The 19,041-nt window shown below is 37.0% G+C and overlaps 1 pseudogene; it reads left to right on the top strand.

Annotated features, from left to right (window-relative positions):
• The window catches only part of LOC139743167 (uncharacterized), a 144,647-nt pseudogene that overhangs the window by 74,937 nt on the left and 50,669 nt on the right, over positions 1-19,041 (top strand).

The following is a 19,041-nucleotide window of genomic DNA, read 5'->3' as shown; positions in this document are numbered from 1 at the left end:
GAACATAAAGTCGCACACACTGATTTTGCGTGAGGACTGAAAATAAGTGAAATGGGTCAACCCAGCCGAACTTGACTTTTTCATATTTTCTGAAAGAGCGGGTCTTTTTTTACATTATGCTAAAATTTGGTATCATAAAACGGGCAGGAAAGTGTGTGTTTTTTTAGCAGATTATCTCAAACATTTTTGGTAGAATAGTGTGATTAGGTGTGTCTTTAGAATCCCTTTTTCATTTCTGAAAAAACTTTGTCCACACTCTTCACTTTCAACTCTAATAACTTTTGAAAGAATAGCGCTACTGCTTTGAAAGTTGGCATCAATTATGGACAGAATGTGTTAATGACTCAATCACTTTAATGTGATAACTCCTTCATTGTTGTTGCTCTGATGGTTTACTTCCTGTTTTTTGTCCCATTCATCGCACAGCCAGCACGGTTCGGTAAAGATTAAGCGCTTGAATAGACACTGTACTTCAGAGCCTCTTTTCTCAATTCCAACTTTTCCTGACTTTGTGCTTTCTTTCCAATATTTAGATAGGTTAGAAGAGTCCATTTGATTTGAGATATACATCATTTTAAAGCTTTAAGGCTGCTCTTTCATAATATGGTATTAACTAAAAATTCATGTCTGGCGACTTTTTGTTTGTTTTGAGGTGCAGGGTCACATTTGATCTTTGATCTTCATTCAAATTCATTTCATTCATTTCATTTTCATTTTATTGTTTCTGCATGGTACAATAAAATCAACTATGATCACTTTCAGAAATAAACACATGGTTCATAATAATTCATGGCTGAATTTGCACATGAAAGGTAAGCAAATCAATCTGACAAAGAACTGGGACATGATAATGCATTTTGGAGCCTCATTGTAATTAGCACTTTTTCAACTTGAATTCGTAAAGCAAGCACCGGAGGCATTATGTTTTCTGGTTGTCCGTCCGTACGTAGGTACGTCCGTACGTACGTACGTCCACATTCGTTTTCGCGGTAACTTGAGTAATATTAACTGGAATTTTACTAAACTTGGTCCAAGTATAGAATATAATAGGGCAATTACTTGATCAGATTTTAGGTGAAATCGGCCAAAGGCCAAGGGTCAAAGGTCAAGATCAAATCATGCAATTGTATTTGATTACGCGATAACTCAACACTGGATTAAGCAAATTTCACCAAACTTTGTCCGAGGATGATGTATGATGGGACAATTACTTGATTAGATTTTTAGTGAAATCAGACAGAGGTCAAAGGTCAAAGATCAAATCCTAAAATTTATCTGTTTACATGATAACTCAAAACTGGATAAAGCAGCTTTCACCAAACTTGGTCCAAGGATGATGTATGATGAGGCAATTAGTTGAGTAAATTTTAGTGAAATTGGCAAGAGATCAAAGATCAAAAGCTCAAGGTCAAATCCCAAAAATGTTGCTATTTCCCCCATACCTATGCAATGGCCGAAGGTATTTTCTTAAAACTTAGTGTAGACATGTACTACTGCGTAAAGATTCTCTAGAGAGAGTTTCATGTCATAAGGTCAAAGGTCAAAGGTTAGGTGAAAATCTTACAATATCACTTTTCTCGCAAATGGTTCAATGTGTTTTCATGGAACTTGGTACATACGCATGTACTGACTGGCACGGATTCTCTAGGGAATTTAGGGGTCATGGATCAAAGGTCAAGGTCAACTTAAAATTCTAATATTTCCCTCATATACTAGTACAGTCTATACAATGCTCGCATTTTTAGTTTTAAAACTTAGTATATACATGTATTACCTAATGGAGATTTTCTGGGAAATTTTCATCCAGAAGGTCAGAGGTCAAAGTTTAAGGGTCAAAGGCCAGGTTTAAATGCAAAGAAAAAAATATTTTGTTCTACAATTACATTCTTTCCTCATACCTTGATAATTACTCAATGCACAAACTTATAAAAGGCTCGGTCAGAAATCAAGTAAAAATCCTCAATTCGCCGAATACTCTCTAAAAACAATCGAGTGAAAATATTCACTCTTAAAAGAGTGAATACAAAAAAGAGTGACTGTAGAGTGGAACTGGAGTGAATTTTGAGTGAAAATGTTCATTTTCACTCAGTTTGGAGTGACCTCAGGGATCACTCGAAGATTTTGGAGTGATCCCTGAGGTCACTCTAAAACGAGTGAAAATTAACATTTTCACTCAAAAATCAATCCAATTTCACTCTAAATTCACTCTTTTTTATATTCACTCTTTTAAGAGTGAATATTTTCACTCGATTTTTTTTTAGAGAGTATGTGTACCTGCACTCTTAGAAAATTATAGCAAACCGAGTTCAAGGAAAGTGAACATTCAAGATATCTGTCAAACCTGTCATTTCAATATTTTGCCAGTGATGTGAAACTGTCATCACACATTGTGAAGGCATTGTACTGTATACCTACATGTATTGGGAGAATCATGCATTAAAGGGAAGGTAAACCCAAAGAGCAATGTGGATTGAGTGAAAGCAGCAACATTAGTAGAACACATCAGTGAAAGTATGAAGAAAATCGGACAATCGATGCAAAAGTTATGATTTTTTAAAGTTTTGGTGTTGGAACAGCTGGATGAGGAGACTACTAGAGGTTATGACGTATGAGAGGACAACAATATAAAGGAAATATAAAGAAATTTTCACAAAAATTCATTTTTCATGAAAACCACAAATTCCATCAACTTGATACTGACATATGTTAAGGGTAGCAATTATTCCTTTTGCTTTCTGAAGCGGTTGGGCAAGTGCCCTTTCATAATGCTAGAAAAGCGAATTTTTGTTGATTTTCCTTTATATTTTCTTTATATTGCTGTCCACTCATACGTCATAGCCTCTAGTAGTCTCCTCATCCAGTGGTGTCAACACTAAAACTTTAAAAATTCATAACTTTTGCATCGATTGTCCGATTTTCCTCAAACTTTCACTGATGTGTTCTGCTAATGTTGTTGCTTTCACTCAATCCACATTGCTCTTTGGGTTTACCTTCCCTTTAAGGCGGAGGCATCAGTCGCCATAATTATATAGCGACATTTTTTGTGTTATTCGTTCATTATTTAGAATGATATGGTCACTTATTCACGTATATACTGCGCTCGTTCATTCGAATTCATTTTTGGACATCCGATTTAACAACTTTTGCAGTCAATTTAGCACACATGTTTGTGCTTTGGTTATTTCTTTACTTTTCTTTTCAACAAAGTTATATAGCTTTGTAAGCATCGTTACACTTCATATTTTCGTATTCACTTTAGAGGTTTTGGCAACCGTTTTATTTTCAATGTGCTTATTGAGTCATCCAGTCCGAAGAAGTCCGATATATATATCAAAGTTTTAGTTTTTGGGAAGGATCAAGGAATTACGATATGATAAACAAGTATCGATTCGTCGACGAATAACATGCGTTGCCACAGCTTATCTGACCATTGAGCGCTTTATTCCGAGTGTGACGGCCAGTTCAAGGAAGTCAAGGTTTTAATCATCAAATGTTCCTATAATTCTTTCTCCGTCTTCTTGAGATATACGTCTGTATCTAACTTATGCTGTCATGACTGTAATAAGGTGAAGTAAATCTGCAGTATTGGTACATGTAGGCCTATATGTATGAAAGGAAAGGGGCGTCACAGAACAACAAACTCGAGTAATATCGGGTTAAAAAGAATGGTAATTTTAATGCTTAACTCTTTATGTGCCATGGTGGAAACCCACTGTGTGCCACGTTATTCTGAGATACGAAGGTAGTCATGCTTTGAGAAAGATTTTTTTTTTTTCAATTTGTATAACTTCTACAAATGTCTGTTAAACTGGACATAATTGCGAGTCGATTACAGAGGAATGCCAAACTTTGCTTCAATTTTCAATGTATGACAATTCTATTTTTAATTTTTCTTTTGAGTTACCATGGTTGCTACATTACTGTAAAGGCATGACTTTTGCACATGAAATAGTAATAGAAACTTAGAATGTACACGCAAATTTGGTTGGGAACACCGCTTGATAGTCAATCACCACATAGAATGCAAACCGTATGTGAGAGGAGCAAAAGATCGAGAAACGCTTTGATTGTACCGCGGGATTAGCGATTTATCGATCGGTTTTTGCGGCTTTGTTGAGCAGAATATGCGAAGTTGGCACGCCGTCGACTTAGTCGGACGTGCGAACGTGGCACATAAAGAGTTAAAGGGATGGTATAGTTTTGGTTGAGACCTAATTTCAGGTTTCTCAACATGTTTTGGTGAGATAACGAAAAACATCTTATGAAATATGAAAGAGCATGTAATTCTACAAGAAATTCAACGTTTATTTGATGAAAATTGGTTTTGAAATGGCTGAGACATCCAAAAAAGAGCTATTCTAATAAAGTGTGGGACCCACATTTTATTACAATCGCTTTGTTTTACTTTGTTTTTTTATGTTTCAGTCATTCCAAACCCAATTTTCATCAAATAAATTTTGAATTCCTCTTAAAATGGTTATGTTCTGTACTATATCATAAGTGTTTTCTTGGTATCTCACAAAAAGTTAAAAGCCAAATTCTCATCTCCACTAATACTGTGCCATCCCTTTAACAGTGTGCGAATGAAACGAAAAGTCACAGAGAAATGCACAAGGTTCAAATGTTCTCGCCTTCTCAATGAAAAAATCACATGACTTTAATTTCATTTGAAAATATTTGGAATATGACTGCCCATTCGCAAAATTGAATGACTCAAATACCGTTTTCGGCGAGTGGTGGCGAATTTGAATGAACGGAGAGTACCAACCAAGTTGAATGCCCTTTTTACGAATTCGAAAGTCGCATGTGCAAATGTCATTGATCGAAATGCTAAGTTGAACGCACAAATTGCAATTTTGAAAGACAGACTGTGCGATAACGACGAGATTTGTAAAATTGAATGAACCTCCTATCAAATGGACTGACAAAAGTGAGAAATTGGCCGGGAAAACCTATTTCGCTCTTCTGAACAGTAAAGTATACATCCTCAGAACTGCTTCCCTTTGAGGGCATATTCTGAAAGAGGAGACTCAAAGCCAATTCAATTGGGGAAAAATCACATGCAGGGCATTCTGTTGTGACGACATCCTCTGGACTTCGTTATTAAGTTTGGGTTTTTATTTTCCCCCAAGGATCCATGTTCCAAAAGTTCAGCATTCCCAGATTTGTGTAATATGTAGAAGGGTCTTTAATTGAAAAATGGGAGCGGATCAGCGTACCACAAGTGATGTGAAACGTCCTCTCATGCAGAGATGCTCTGTAGGCCTAAGAGCTCAATGGCCCCTCTCTGCATTTTCGTATTAAAGCAATCCGAACTATAACGGGACATATTTCCTATATGTTCTTTACTAATAATGCTCAGAAAAGAGACTTAGTTCTCACGAAAATTCTGTTCCAACAATGCTCGTTACAGGCGGACGTTGTGCAACAGACTTAAATGATGATAACATTTGTGCCTAAATTGTGACTTCCTTATTAAAAAAATAAATAATCAGAAAATCGTTATAACCATGTTCCATAAAACGGGAGTGCACTGTCTTGGAAAGAACGTACACACTCTAAAGCACACACACACACAACACACACACACACACACACACACACACACACACACACACACACATACAACATGTACTTGGAACCGAATAGGTTCAGAGGTACAGCATCTTTTCAAGCGCTTAATCTTACCGAGCCGTTTCACCTATTTGAAGTCCTCACAAAAATCAGGGTTTGTTAATCTTTGTAGATTTTAATGCACGGTTACATTTTGTTTTGTGTTCTGTCATTCTGTCTGACGTCATTAGTGCCAGACAGTTAAAAGAAACACTTCCACGATTTTTTTCTTTTTCGCATTTATATACAAGCAGCAGTGTGTAGTGCACCATAAAGGCACTTACCCTCGAAAGAGTTGGTTTTTGTTTTGCATGAGAGTTATGAACAACACTTACTGATGAGATGATGTAATCTTATTTCTTTTTTTTTTTACAAACAATGCTCTTTATTCCTAACGTCATCAATGTTACAGACTGCGATATGATAGAATGTATGACCGGCTGCGGGGGAACACGTCTCATTGAAGGCAACGGGACGGTCGAGACGAGTCCGTTCCCATCTCGGTTCATTCCTTTCAGCTCGTGTTCACTCGACGTCGTCGTACCACAAGGCCACTTCGTGCTGATTAAATTGGTGAATTATTCGGTTAGTACAGATTATCATAACTTTTGTTTCCATGATAATGCTGATTGTCTTGTAATCAGACTCAGAGCTGCAATAGTGTAAAAAAAAAATAGCAGAAATCATAATACTCATAATAATGATAAGAATGATGATAATACTAACACCAATAGTTATAATGATAATTACAATAATAATAACAATAATGGTTTATACAATACATTTATTACGCATTTAATGTAGTTATTTCTAAGAAACCATCATCTGGTTTGTTTTAACTGACACACTTGAATTTGATTTAAAATCTTATGCTAGGAAAAAGAAATAATAGAAGTGAATAAATCATTTCATGTAGCTAAATCAGGGAAAATAAAAACATATTTTTCTTTCATTTTTTACTGTTCAGATGTGTTGCTAATCTAAACACAGAGCGAGATTGACAGATCGACCAAAACAGAATAAATATTTCGATGATACGAAACGTAATGAGAAAGAAATTGAGGAATTCAGATATTGATTGTTGTTTTCATCTACTTCGAAGATGCTTCCGGAAGACGATGGCTCTTGTCACGATAGAATAAAACTAACGTTTGGTGATCGTGCCATGGAATTGACGTGCAACGAGATGCTACGCCATATTCTACTTGACTCTTCAGAAGTAACTATTACAGTGACTACAGGCAAAGAGTCCAAGTCCAAGGGCTTCAAGGCACGAATTACCCCCTCTGGTATGTTAATGTTTATGTTAAACAAGAAAGTACATACAGCGATTGCAGGATGATTGGTAAAATGTTCAGAGAAAGTTGTGGTAAAATCTAGAAATGGGCTGTTGAAAACTTACGAATCAACAGAGTCGTGGTTAATTCTTAATTTCTTGTGGCATTTGCTGACTTGTAGGAACTCGCAATGTCACAGGAGAAGAAAATACAGGAATACTTCACACGAATTTGTTTTATTTTTGTTTTTCTAAACCACTTTTGGACATGTTTCATATTACTAAAGTGATAGATCAAATATATTGCAGAAAACGTGCAAATTATGCTTGGGCTAGGTTACGTTGCATTTCTATGTCGATCGTGTATCCTATTAGTACTTTAGCAATAATAATTGGCAGATGAAATTACTGGCAAAATCTTGGTTCTGAGGGATTTTTGGGCGTATCTAAATAATCTAAAGAAAAATATTAATTATTATATAATACACATCTACATCTTCCTTTGGCCACATACAAAGTAATGTTCAGTGTGCTACTAATTAAAATTCCACATGAATAAGATCATTTTGCAATATATAGTCCCTTTAAAATTTCCAGGTTAATGAACATTAGAATGTTGTAATATGAGAGGCGGGTACGTAAAGGTGGAAAGAAAGGCAGCCCAAACCTATTTTAAGGTTCTATGTACTTCATAGGATATAACACTTCGTCTATCAAGCATGCATTTGTGTTTGTGTACTTCTGCCAAATACGCCTGCCTGCTTGTTCTCTTTAAGCTGTATCTGGGTGTGCGTTTGGAACGGATCTCAACACGGATGAACATATCTGCAGGCAATCCCCAGGTATTATCGCTTCCCCGTACTATCCCGCCTTCGCACCGTCAGGAACTCGTGTCATGTGGAAGCTCGATGCGACACCGACATCATACATTCTGATCGTGTTCAATGAAATGCATTTTCCGGCGTCGAGAGACTTTTGTGGGACGAAGCTGTCTGTTAATATGTTGGAGAAATCTGAGAAGGAAATTGCTGTCTTTGAATGTGGAAAAACTGCCAACTCAGACACCTCGGTACAAAGTGATGTCCATGTAGTGGAAATTAGTCTTGAAGTAGCCGCCACACCGTCCAGTGAGACCATGTTTCTAGCAAACTACACATTCGTCGACATCACAAGCACAAGTCATGAAAGTGGTAATTTTTTTTGTGATTTCTAGCCGTCCATCGATTATTCTTTTAAGGCTTGAAGTAAGAGAAGTTAAATAGATGTTTATAGTTTGTATGCAGTTAAATGATAATTCACAAGGTATTAGTACTCAGAGAACATAGGCTTGAACAAATAATATCAATTCGTGAATATGGGGCTACATCCTGAAAGATTCTGCACTCAGCTATGTTATCTTTTTGGTCTTTTTTTTTCCTAACATCCCTTCATTAATTCAGTTTGGAGCTGATTTCGACTTCACACTTACATAGCTTTTATGTTTTCCAGGAATGATAAACCAGAAGAAACAAAGAAAGAAAGTAAGAAAGAGATTACAAAAAATTTTTTTAAAGAAGGTGGTCCGGTAAAAGCAGGGACGTAAATGGAATATCTTTGTGTTGCTCATGTTTCTTTGTGTGTGTGTATGTGTGCGTGTGTGTGTGTGTGTGTGTGTGTGCGTGTGTGAAGGACTGCCAAGAACATATCATTCATGGAAACAGTATGTCTTGGTAATTATGTGATTCATTCCTCTCCTGTACCTCATTTTCTTTATGTGTATTGTTAAAATGTGTTTTTATTTGCGTTATTTCCTTTCTCATTCTATCCGGAACGTTTTACTTGAACATGGCTTCCGGGCAGTTCGTTTCTTCTTCATAATAGAGATGTATTTTGTTACTTTATACGGTTGTTATCACACTTACCATTTATTTGTATTATGTTTAGAGTCAATATTGCATTTAGCGTTGTCACCTAATTTTATAGGAGCAATACATAAGTAATTATTGTAGTTCTGACCCTGCACCACAACACCAATAATTACTCGACAGACATACATTTTCAATTAAGAGTGAATTCTTAAAAAAAAAAACGATTTTTATCTTTAAGATGATGTTTGAATTAGTTCCCGCGGACTCCCCTAATCTATCGTAATATAGAAAAGGAAGCAAGCAAACACTCTGATAAACGTACTGAAAAAGAAAGTCTAACATCTGAAGTATCTGGTCTATTCAAGCGCTTAATACCAAGCATTTCTCTCTATATGTGCAACGAATTGGTATTAAAAAAAAAAAACAGGATGTAAATCTGCGTAGCAACTTCAGTGAAGGGTCTTTGAGATTAATCTAAAATCTAGCATGCCTTATCAACACATTCTATTAATGTTCAGTGCCAGCTTTTAAAGCAGTTAGCATCACATTACCACACCGAAAGTTGTGCCATGAACAGTGTGTAGTAAAGGGTTTCTTTTTTTTATGAAAAAGGGGAATCTAAGACAAATCTGGTCATACTATTCTCAAGGAAAGAAAATCGAGAAAAAAACTGCTATTGAAATGCACACTTTTCCCATTTCGCATAGAAGAATTGTTCAATTACACAATAAAAAAACCTGAAATGTAATATGTTGACACTGTTCATTCATTTGGAGTCCTCACGGAGAATCACTGCATGCGCCTTCTGTACTGGTTCCGAGATACACGATCTTATTTACACCTTCGGGGATAAACTTATTGAATAGTAAGACTGTTTAATTTACTTTTCTTTTCATTTGTGGAGGAGGGTACCCAGTAGTTTCCACTGAAAGCCACTCTTGTCCGTTAGGATGGAATGCCTTCGGAGTAAACTGCTACCGCTTCACACCGGTCAATGAAAAGTCTTGGAACGACGTTGAGAATTTCTGTGAAACCAGCATTCATGCCGGTTCTCATTTGGTCAGTATCCTTGATCAGAACGAGGCGGACTTCATACATCGGATGCTCCTGTCGAAGTGGTCGAAGCTGGACCATTCGATATACATTGGTAAGCAAGTCTCAGCATGAAGGGTGGAGACGATGAATGTTGATGCCTATTTTTCCCCAGTTTATAGAAATGATGTTAGTTGGCCTGTCTATCCCCAAGTTTAGCGATGTGTGGGCCATAATAACGGACCCTTTTATGCATGAAATAACTATTTTGCTGATTGATGTTAAGTCGAGTTCAGGTCGTAAGCGGTAAGACACAATACAACTTGATAACTTGATGATAATTGTTTTGGATATAAACTCCAAATTTTATTGTCCGAAAATGGAAATTCTTTTTGCCCAATTGAACCAATATTTTTGCAAGTACTCAGTGCAAGATCTCTGTCAATGCAATCTTAGCATTTGACTGCAAATTGCCATTTAATTTCACATCGCGAAGACTTAACTCATTTGCCAAAAAAAGAGAGATGGTAATAGTGATAATAATAATAAAATAAATAATAGATAATAATCTAAAGTGAATTTTACCAGGTTGATTTTGCTTTTGACATGGGCATTGTGTTCGGTATTCTTCTTAGAGCCTTTTCACACATTACAAACTTGATTACAAACTTGTAAGCCATTCACTTTCAAATCACTGTCCGTTCACACACAGGAAGAAGTTTTGCGGATTCTTCGGTTTTGAATACCAGAGCAAATTCGTAAAATAAGCTGAGTCCAGTCGTTAATACTAATCTCGCAATCTCGCCTTTAAATACACAAAAAACCGTCATATTTGAGATTTTCATACTGTAACCTTTCCGATGGTATATTACTCATAGGGTATAATACTTACAAATATGAAGAAATATCGAATAATTACTCAGAGATCTGCGCTCTGCGGAGTAGTCTGGTCTATAAACTCGAGACACTATGGATATGGGACTATGTACAGCAAAGTAGGCCTATACGTACGCGTACAGCAGTGTCCGATGTCACATGGCTGTATAGACCTATTCCGTCAGCAGCCTGCTGTTAAACCTCCAAAGCGAACACAATTCCAAAAGAAAATATGTCAGTAACAGGAAGTGATGAAAAGGACTGTGGGATATCAGGTCAGAGTTCACAGGCTATCATAAGTTCAGGAAATGACATCATCGTCCAAACCATTTCTGCTACGGCTTATCCGTAGATGGGGGATAAGGATTTTAAGACGTAATGTGGTTTACCTTCATCAGCCAGTATTTATAGAAGACTCTATATCAATAACAGGTTTGGGACAACGGACAGACGCAAGTGTGTTTCGTTGGACCGATGGTTCTCCTATGGCCTACACTGATTGGTTCATTAACAAATGGTAAGGATTGAAATTACGATATCGTAAGACATGTCACAAAACACACACACACACACACACACACACACCACTAAAAGCACAACAGACATACTTGCTTGTTGGTAGAAAAACAGAGTTAAGTTGAACAACATGCCCAGAACGATTAGGTCATGTACAGGTATTCATTTCTGTTAAAGGGACATTCCAGACGATTTTCATAATTTCACATCATGTACAGTACATAAATCAACACCTCCATGTACAGATTTGCAGAGTTTACTGTGGTTCTTGAGCAGAGAAACAATACTTTGAAAAATCTTAAACAAATGACACTGAACAAGGATGATAACACAGGAGGTTCACACATTTCAAAAATGTAGCAGTGTAAATCCATTGCAATACCGCTTGATTACGAGTTTACCTGTGTATATCATACAATTTTTGCATGCCTTCTTCTTTTGTTCTGCTTCCTAGAGCCCCAACTCATGCATTCTTATGGTGACTCTGTGATGTCATCATCCTTGTTCATTGCAATTTGTTCTGAAATTTATAAATTTTCGTATTCTTTATCCCAATCATCACAAATTCTGAATCTCTGTCCTCAGTATAACTAATTGACAGTTGTTTAAATGTGAAAATCTGACAATCATCCGGATGTCTCCTTTAACTAAGGTGTGGTATGCCAAAAGAATAAATATCTAAACGGAATTGGTGTACATCTGGGCCCCGTTTTATCCGAAGATATGATCGATCATAAATTTCCTTACCACACAGGTTGTCATTACAATTAACTTACAATTACAATTACAATCAACTATATCAATTACTACTCTTCATAAAAACAGGGTCCTGAGATGATAATAACTTTCCCATTTCTTGGACACATTAAATGTTCTTTGCTTTCGTCTAAATGATCGAAGTCATATGCAAACATGATGAATGTCGATTCCTTCATGCAATAGATAGATTAAAAAACATATCAATTATACGATAACTTTAGATTTGTTTTATTTTAAACAATAAACAGACGCTGATAGTATCATAATTAATTTACTAAAGTGCTTGACAGTGCTTCTACGTGCTGATCTTGTTGTATTTTCGTGTGAATGTCGTACTGATGGAATAGCTGTGTGATATGACCGTTATTTTTTCCTTAGTTGAATTTCAGTGAAATTTTACGCACTGAAAACAACGGAACAATCCTGGCGCCACTGCAGCGTTAAAAGATTCGTCTACCTGTACCAAATCTATAAACCTGCTCCAGCTGCATAGGGATGAATACTTATGCTGTAGAAATAAGAATACTTCGAGACACTTTACGATTTCTGATGAATGCACGTCAGACGCATGGATATACGATCCCTACGGCACACGAAATTGGTATGAGAAGCATAGTTTACCTTAATGGTATGCGCATGAATACGCCACGTTGTCAAATTAAACCTCGAAGATAATGAACATAAACTGACACATACTGTGCTTTAGGGCCGTGTCACATCTTTCCGAGCAAGCTATACGCGGGCTTGTATCGAGGAGGTAGTTTCCAGCACGTAGAAGATTTTCCGCGGGCGAACAAGAATGTTTGCAATTTTTGCACTTGTTTCTCACCTACTAGACGCGTGCTACTTAGCTTCTACTTGCGTACATTCCGTGTGACCTGCGTGAGAGCCAACTTCTGCGAGGTGCTGCCGGTAAGGGTCTCCTACTGGTGTTCTGCTTGTACTTAAGCGAGAGAACCCCCACGACCCACTCGGAACAAGTTTTGAGCATGCTCAAGGCCTTGTTATACCGTATCTGAGTTTTGCGGCCTGACTTGCGGGGAAACAAATTTGCTACCCGGAGCTCCCCGCAGTTGGTCAGCACCTGACAGTACCTAGCGCGTATATCGCCTGTAGTTGCCCGGAGGTACTCACGCAAGTCCGATTTAACCGCAGCCAAGTTTTTAGCTTGACCAAAACTTGTTCCGGGTGAGTCGCGGGGTTGCCCAGAGAGGTCCACGCAGAACGCCAGTAGGAGGCCCTTAGCGTGGGACTTTAGTCATTCCTTCAGAGGAATTCCTTCACTGAGTTTTCAGCGCCCACGCGACTGGTACAAACGTCACACAATATACCAGCAAGTAAAATTAAATTAGAACGCGTCCAGCAAGAAAGACACATTCACTGACTCGCCCACATCTTCCTTGTTCGCCCTCAGAAAATCCCGGTATGCTGGAAAATCCCTATACACGCAACAGAATGCATAGCTTGCCCGGAAAGGTGTGACAGGGCCTAAACATGGTTGCGGGTAAAAAGATTTGCGTGCACACCTCCTGGTGACTACGGGTGAGATACGCGCTATAGTTACTGTCATGTGCGGCTCATTCCGGGGACCCCCGGGTAGTAAAAATTGTTCTTTGCAAGTCGCACGCAAGGCTTACCCGGAAAGGAGTGACTCGGCCTTTAGTGAGAGTGCATTAGTATTGGAGAAACACAGATATAAGTTAACTTTTTTCTTTCGTACCAACTCACTCAGGGAATTCGAGAACCAAACACAGCCCGATGGAAGCTTGCTGGAGAGATGCACTATGATAAGCCTACTTCGTGTAAGCACCACTGCTTTGTGGCATGATATTCCGTGTGCGGGAATATCAGCAGATGCAGTCATTTGCAAGATGCACGTTGAGGCAAGCGTCGCCTCTGAGATGAGAAGTAAGAACAGAAGCACTTCTCGGTGTTATATAACTTCCTATCCCTGAAAGAAGGCATTAGATATTTGACGGATTATGGCTTGCCACAAAATCGAACAAAACCAAATCGGGTCAATGTGAGACAGCTTCAAGGCTCTTATTTTAATTTTATCATTATCATTCTCATTATTACCAATGTTATCATTATTATGGATCGTAATGAGACTAAAAAATGGAGGTAGTACTGTTGGTTTCATTAGTTTATCTTGTAATATTGTCTGTTTCATTGTAAATATATTATGTTTGTTCTGTCCGGATAATCCTTTACGATTGTATGACACCATGAAACATATACAATTTCCGGTCTCTGTACCCATCCCCCCCCCCCCCCGAAATTTTCTTGTTTCAGACCATCGGAATGCGGACAGCATTCCATTGCTGTACTCCCCAGCGGCTAAAATCATGAACTGTACTGAGAATACGATGTCTTGCCATTCTGGAGAGTGTATCCAAATGATTTACCGTTGTGACGGCAGGAGCGACTGTTTCGACGATTCGGATGAAGTGGACTGCCCAACAATCTCAGACGAGAGTGAAGGTTAGGTTCTCGCAGGAAATGCGATCATATCGCACACAGAGTACATGGCATAGTGTTGTCGTAGTAATATAAGTAGCATCAATGTGTGGTAAGACATAGATTCCTAAATTATTCGCTTCTATCCTTTAGAAATACAAATGCTACGAATGAATTTTTGCCTTAATATGGGCTTAATGCAGAATTGAACGTACAAGAGCACAAAATGCATCTTAAGCCCTAAATTGTGTATGTTAATGAGGAAATGCAACTCTTTTATAGAGAAAGCAGATATACCTAAATTCTCCCATGACCAGTTTTGTATGCACTTCCAATGTTGACTTACACCCGTTTCTTTTTGCATCCCTGCCAATCCCCCTTCATTGAATTAATGGTACAGTCCTCAATCTATACACACTATGTCATCTGTGCCCTACAGTGGAGTACTTCTGAGGTCTCGGATCAATAATAAGGCTTAAAAAATAAAGAAGGAAAAAAATGTCAAAACTTTAAAGGGAAACAACATTTTTTGTTTTCATTTGGAACGAATTCCCTTTAAGATATCTCGTCTTCAGATGTTTATTCCCCTATGAACGTGTTATACCTACAAAATATATCTTTCTTTCTTTTCATACGTAGGCCTAATTGTATAAACAGATAAGTTAGAGAGACCATGGGAAAATCGCGAACTCTTTTTAACCACCTTCATTACCTATTCATTTAAATGTTGGTTACAACAATTTATTAAGCATGTCCTTCATACAATGCCAAGAAACATCAATGATGTGTAGGTCCTATTTTTTTTTAAAGTTTTATTTTCGAACAACGGTAACACCAAAAACGATGCGATGATAAAAGACGCGATTATCTGACCTTGCATCAACAAGATTGCCAGAAGTAGGCTATATTTCCAAGCATTTAAAATGATTTATAACTCAAAAAATTGATTTTTGTTACCGTATACAGATTCATTAAAATCCATGGGGCCATCTTCCTAAGATCCTTAACACTGTATGTACGCATCATGCCCACGTGAACAACAACAACAACAATTAAATGGTTTTATCGATATCTCATGTGACGCCCTGTACTGTATAGTGAGTGTTAACTACAAAGGCACAAGATCGTCTTAAGTTTCCTTTCCTGTATTATCATCAATTGATAAAACTTTACAAGATATCTTAAACAAGCTGCAGTAATTACTAATTTCAAATAATTATTATTATGCATTACAATAGGGTGAGTCAAACGGTATCTTTTTTTCATAGTAATGAATTCTTTGTTGTCTCCTGCATAATCTGTGTTGGTGAGGCTATAGGCCTACAGTAGATTGGAAATGGGGTAATATTGAGCGAAAGTGCATGTTTTGATTAGATGGGTCATAATTATGTAAATATAGGTTGAACCCCTGCATATTATAATCCATTGGAAAGCTTTACAGAAAATTGTCTATATGATGATAACAGTTTTGATGTTTAGAAATTAAAAACAAATATGGGTGGTCTTGTGTAAACTTTTTTTTTTCTTCAAAATTCTCACTTGAAATTTCAAAATGCATCTACTCCTTAATGCTAAGTCTAATTCAGATAATTTCTTTTTCTTGTCAATATCCAGAGTGTCATTACTGATGCTATTGGAGCTCTTTCATCCTTTTCAATCAGAAAGTTTTTGAATATATATTTTTGCAAAACTCAGATAAATCACAAATTTTCACTGAATTTTCTTCATAGCTCCACCCTTGAAGGAGATATTAAAAAGCCCCATTAGGATTATTGTACACAATCAGATCTTTGTTCATTCCAAATTTCATTACAATTGGAAATTTACTTTTTGAGTTATTACAATTTTAGTCTCAAAAAACATGAATTTAAGCAATCGGAAGTCTAAAGTGAGGGTACAAATACGCAGTATTTGAAATATAGATTTTTGTCGATATACAGACATTTTAATGCTATCGAATGGTGTTTGGACCATTTTTAGACAAATATGAGGTAAAATTATTATTTCTTGTCTTGCATGAAGGAGATATTTCCAATTTATACCACTTTTCACCACTTTTCACCTCTATTTCTCTTCAATTTTCAATTTCTCGCATATATTTTGACAAGAATTTCAATCGTCGAATTTGCCGGCTCCATATCACTTCCGGTTTGAAAATAAGCACTTCCGGTCTGGATAAACAGTGGAAGGGGTATTTCAGATCCCATTTTTACATAAAATAATGTGAATGTTGATATAAATGTCAATTGCATCTGAAAGTACACATATTAAAGTAGTGATTAGCCATTTTTTTTTTATTTTTTGTAAAAAACAATTTGTACCCCATTTCCAACCTTAAGGACATTTTGTTCACGTAGTAAAAAAAAAAAAGTACAAGCTTATAAATGTCCATGATGCTCCATTGCGGATGTGTTAAATAGGTCTATTAAACACACACACACACACACACACACACGAACATAACATTCTTAATATGTGACTGTGCACCTCAAAACGAACATAAAGTCGCACACACTGATTTTGCGTGAGGACTGAAAATAAGTGAAATGGGTCAACCTAGCCGAACTTGACTTTTTCATATTTTCTGAAAGAGCGGGTCTTCTTTTACATTATGCTAAAATTTGGCATCATAAAACGGGCAGGAAAGTGTGTTCTTTTAGCAGTTTATCTCGAACATTTTTGGCAGAATAGTGTGATTAGGTGTGTCTTTAGAATTCCGTTTTCATTTCTGAAAAACCTTGTCCACACTCTTCAGTTTCAACTCTAATAACTTTTGAAAAGATAGTTCTACTACTTTGAAAGTTGGCATTAATTATGGACAGAATGTGTTAATGAGGCATGCTAAATTTCAGTTTAATCTGATAATCCCTTCATTGTTGGTACTCTGGTGGTTTACTTCCTGTTTTTTGTCCCATTCATCGCACAGCCAGCACGGTTTGGTAAAGATTAAGCGCTTGAATAGACACTGTACTTCAGAGCCTCTTTTCTCAGTTCACACTTTTCCTGAGTTTGTGCTTTCTTTCCAATATTTAGATGGGTTAGGAGAGTCCATTTGATTTGAGTTATACATCATTTTAAAGCTTAACGTCTGTTCTTTCAGAATATGGTCTAAACTAAAAATTCATGTCTGGCGACTTTTTGTTTGGTTTGAGGTGCAGAGTCACATATTATAATTAGAACATTATTATGTTTTTGCTCATTTCATAATTTCAGAAAATACTGTCTGCCCAGACGGTTTCTTCAACTGCGGTTCATCCTGTTTGCTGCTGTCGTACTATTGTGATTTTAAGCATGATTGTAAAGATGGATCCGACGAAAGCGACTGCGGTAAGCAGCTACTTTTTAGTATCCTTTTTGTGTATGTGTGTGTTGACCTATTCATTTATTTCTTCTTCTTTTTTGTAGGAGTTATGTCTACAACTAATGCACGTGATCTACTAGGTGTTTCAAGAAACATTTCCCACTTTTGATTCTTAATAATTCAAAAACTATATATCAGATAACACGGTCATTGATATGAGTGATAGCTGAATAGTGTACAATTTTGTTGGAGGTGGTTTAGATATGAAAGCATAAATAAGTTTCATGAAATCCATGATTAATTTCACAGTAAGGTTCCAGATTTTGCTCTATTTCAACCCTCTGTAAAAAACTTTCACTTTGCACAGGGGTCAATGGGTGTGTATGGGAGTGTATGACTAACACCCTGACAATGGCCAGTGTTTGAATGCTTCATTATTTGTTCATGAGAAATTCCACTATCTCAACTTGTCTTTATTCAGCCTCTGGCAGTATCTGTGTAAAGTCAAACACCTGCCGATACTGTCGTTGAGTCGCGACAGTGCTCTCCCTACTTCTGAAAAACGAAATTACAATGAATACCTTCTGTTCTGTCGTAAACATGGTGACAGGAAGCAAAGAAAATCAATTAGAGTATACACTTGTGTATATGGAGCCTTAGATAAATCTACTGTGAAACAAATCGCCCCAATGAAAAATGCTGCTGAGCTCTTTACCAAAAATGATCTCTTTTTATCGAAAAAGCGACAAATTTGTCAGACTATTAGTAAACAGTTGTATTAAAATGAAGAACTGTAGATCATTTATGCTTATTTATATCCCAAATTTAGTGATATGTGAAGCAAAATTTGAAAATGATTGCCAGCTGGAATGAAATGTGGTGTTTGCAAGCACATGGAAACATGTGCTTACTTTTTCCATGTGCATGCATTTTACCCTTTACCGTGCATGAATTCAGACTAGCAGTGCCCAGGGCAATCCACATGAATTATTGATTAAGCATTCATGTGCCTGGGAGCGCGAGACTGACGCCTCGTCAACAGGTGGTTCAGGCATGTCCATTGTTCAGGGCCATTGTCAGTACACACTCACATACACATCATTGGTTCCTGTGCAAAGTTCAATTTTTGTACAGAGGGTTAAAATTTGACCAAAATCTGAAACCTTACTTCAAAATCAATCTTAGATTTAATGAAACTGATTTATGCTTTCACATTCAAATCAACTCCGACAAAATTGTATACTATTCAGCTATTACTCATATCAATGAGAGTTTTATCGGATGAATAGTTCTTGAACTATTAATGATCAAAAGTGGGAAATGTTTTTTGAAACACCTAGTATTAGTTGTTTCTAGGTTCT

Source organism: Diadema antillarum, unplaced genomic scaffold (assembly GCF_040938485.1).
Source record: "Diadema antillarum isolate AM-2024a unplaced genomic scaffold, OU_Dant_1.0 seq00001055_RagTag, whole genome shotgun sequence".
NCBI classification, from domain to species: Eukaryota; Metazoa; Echinodermata; class Echinoidea; order Diadematoida; family Diadematidae; genus Diadema; species Diadema antillarum.
Note: the sequence above shows the minus strand (reverse complement) of the source record. Positions and strands in the feature narration are given on the sequence as shown.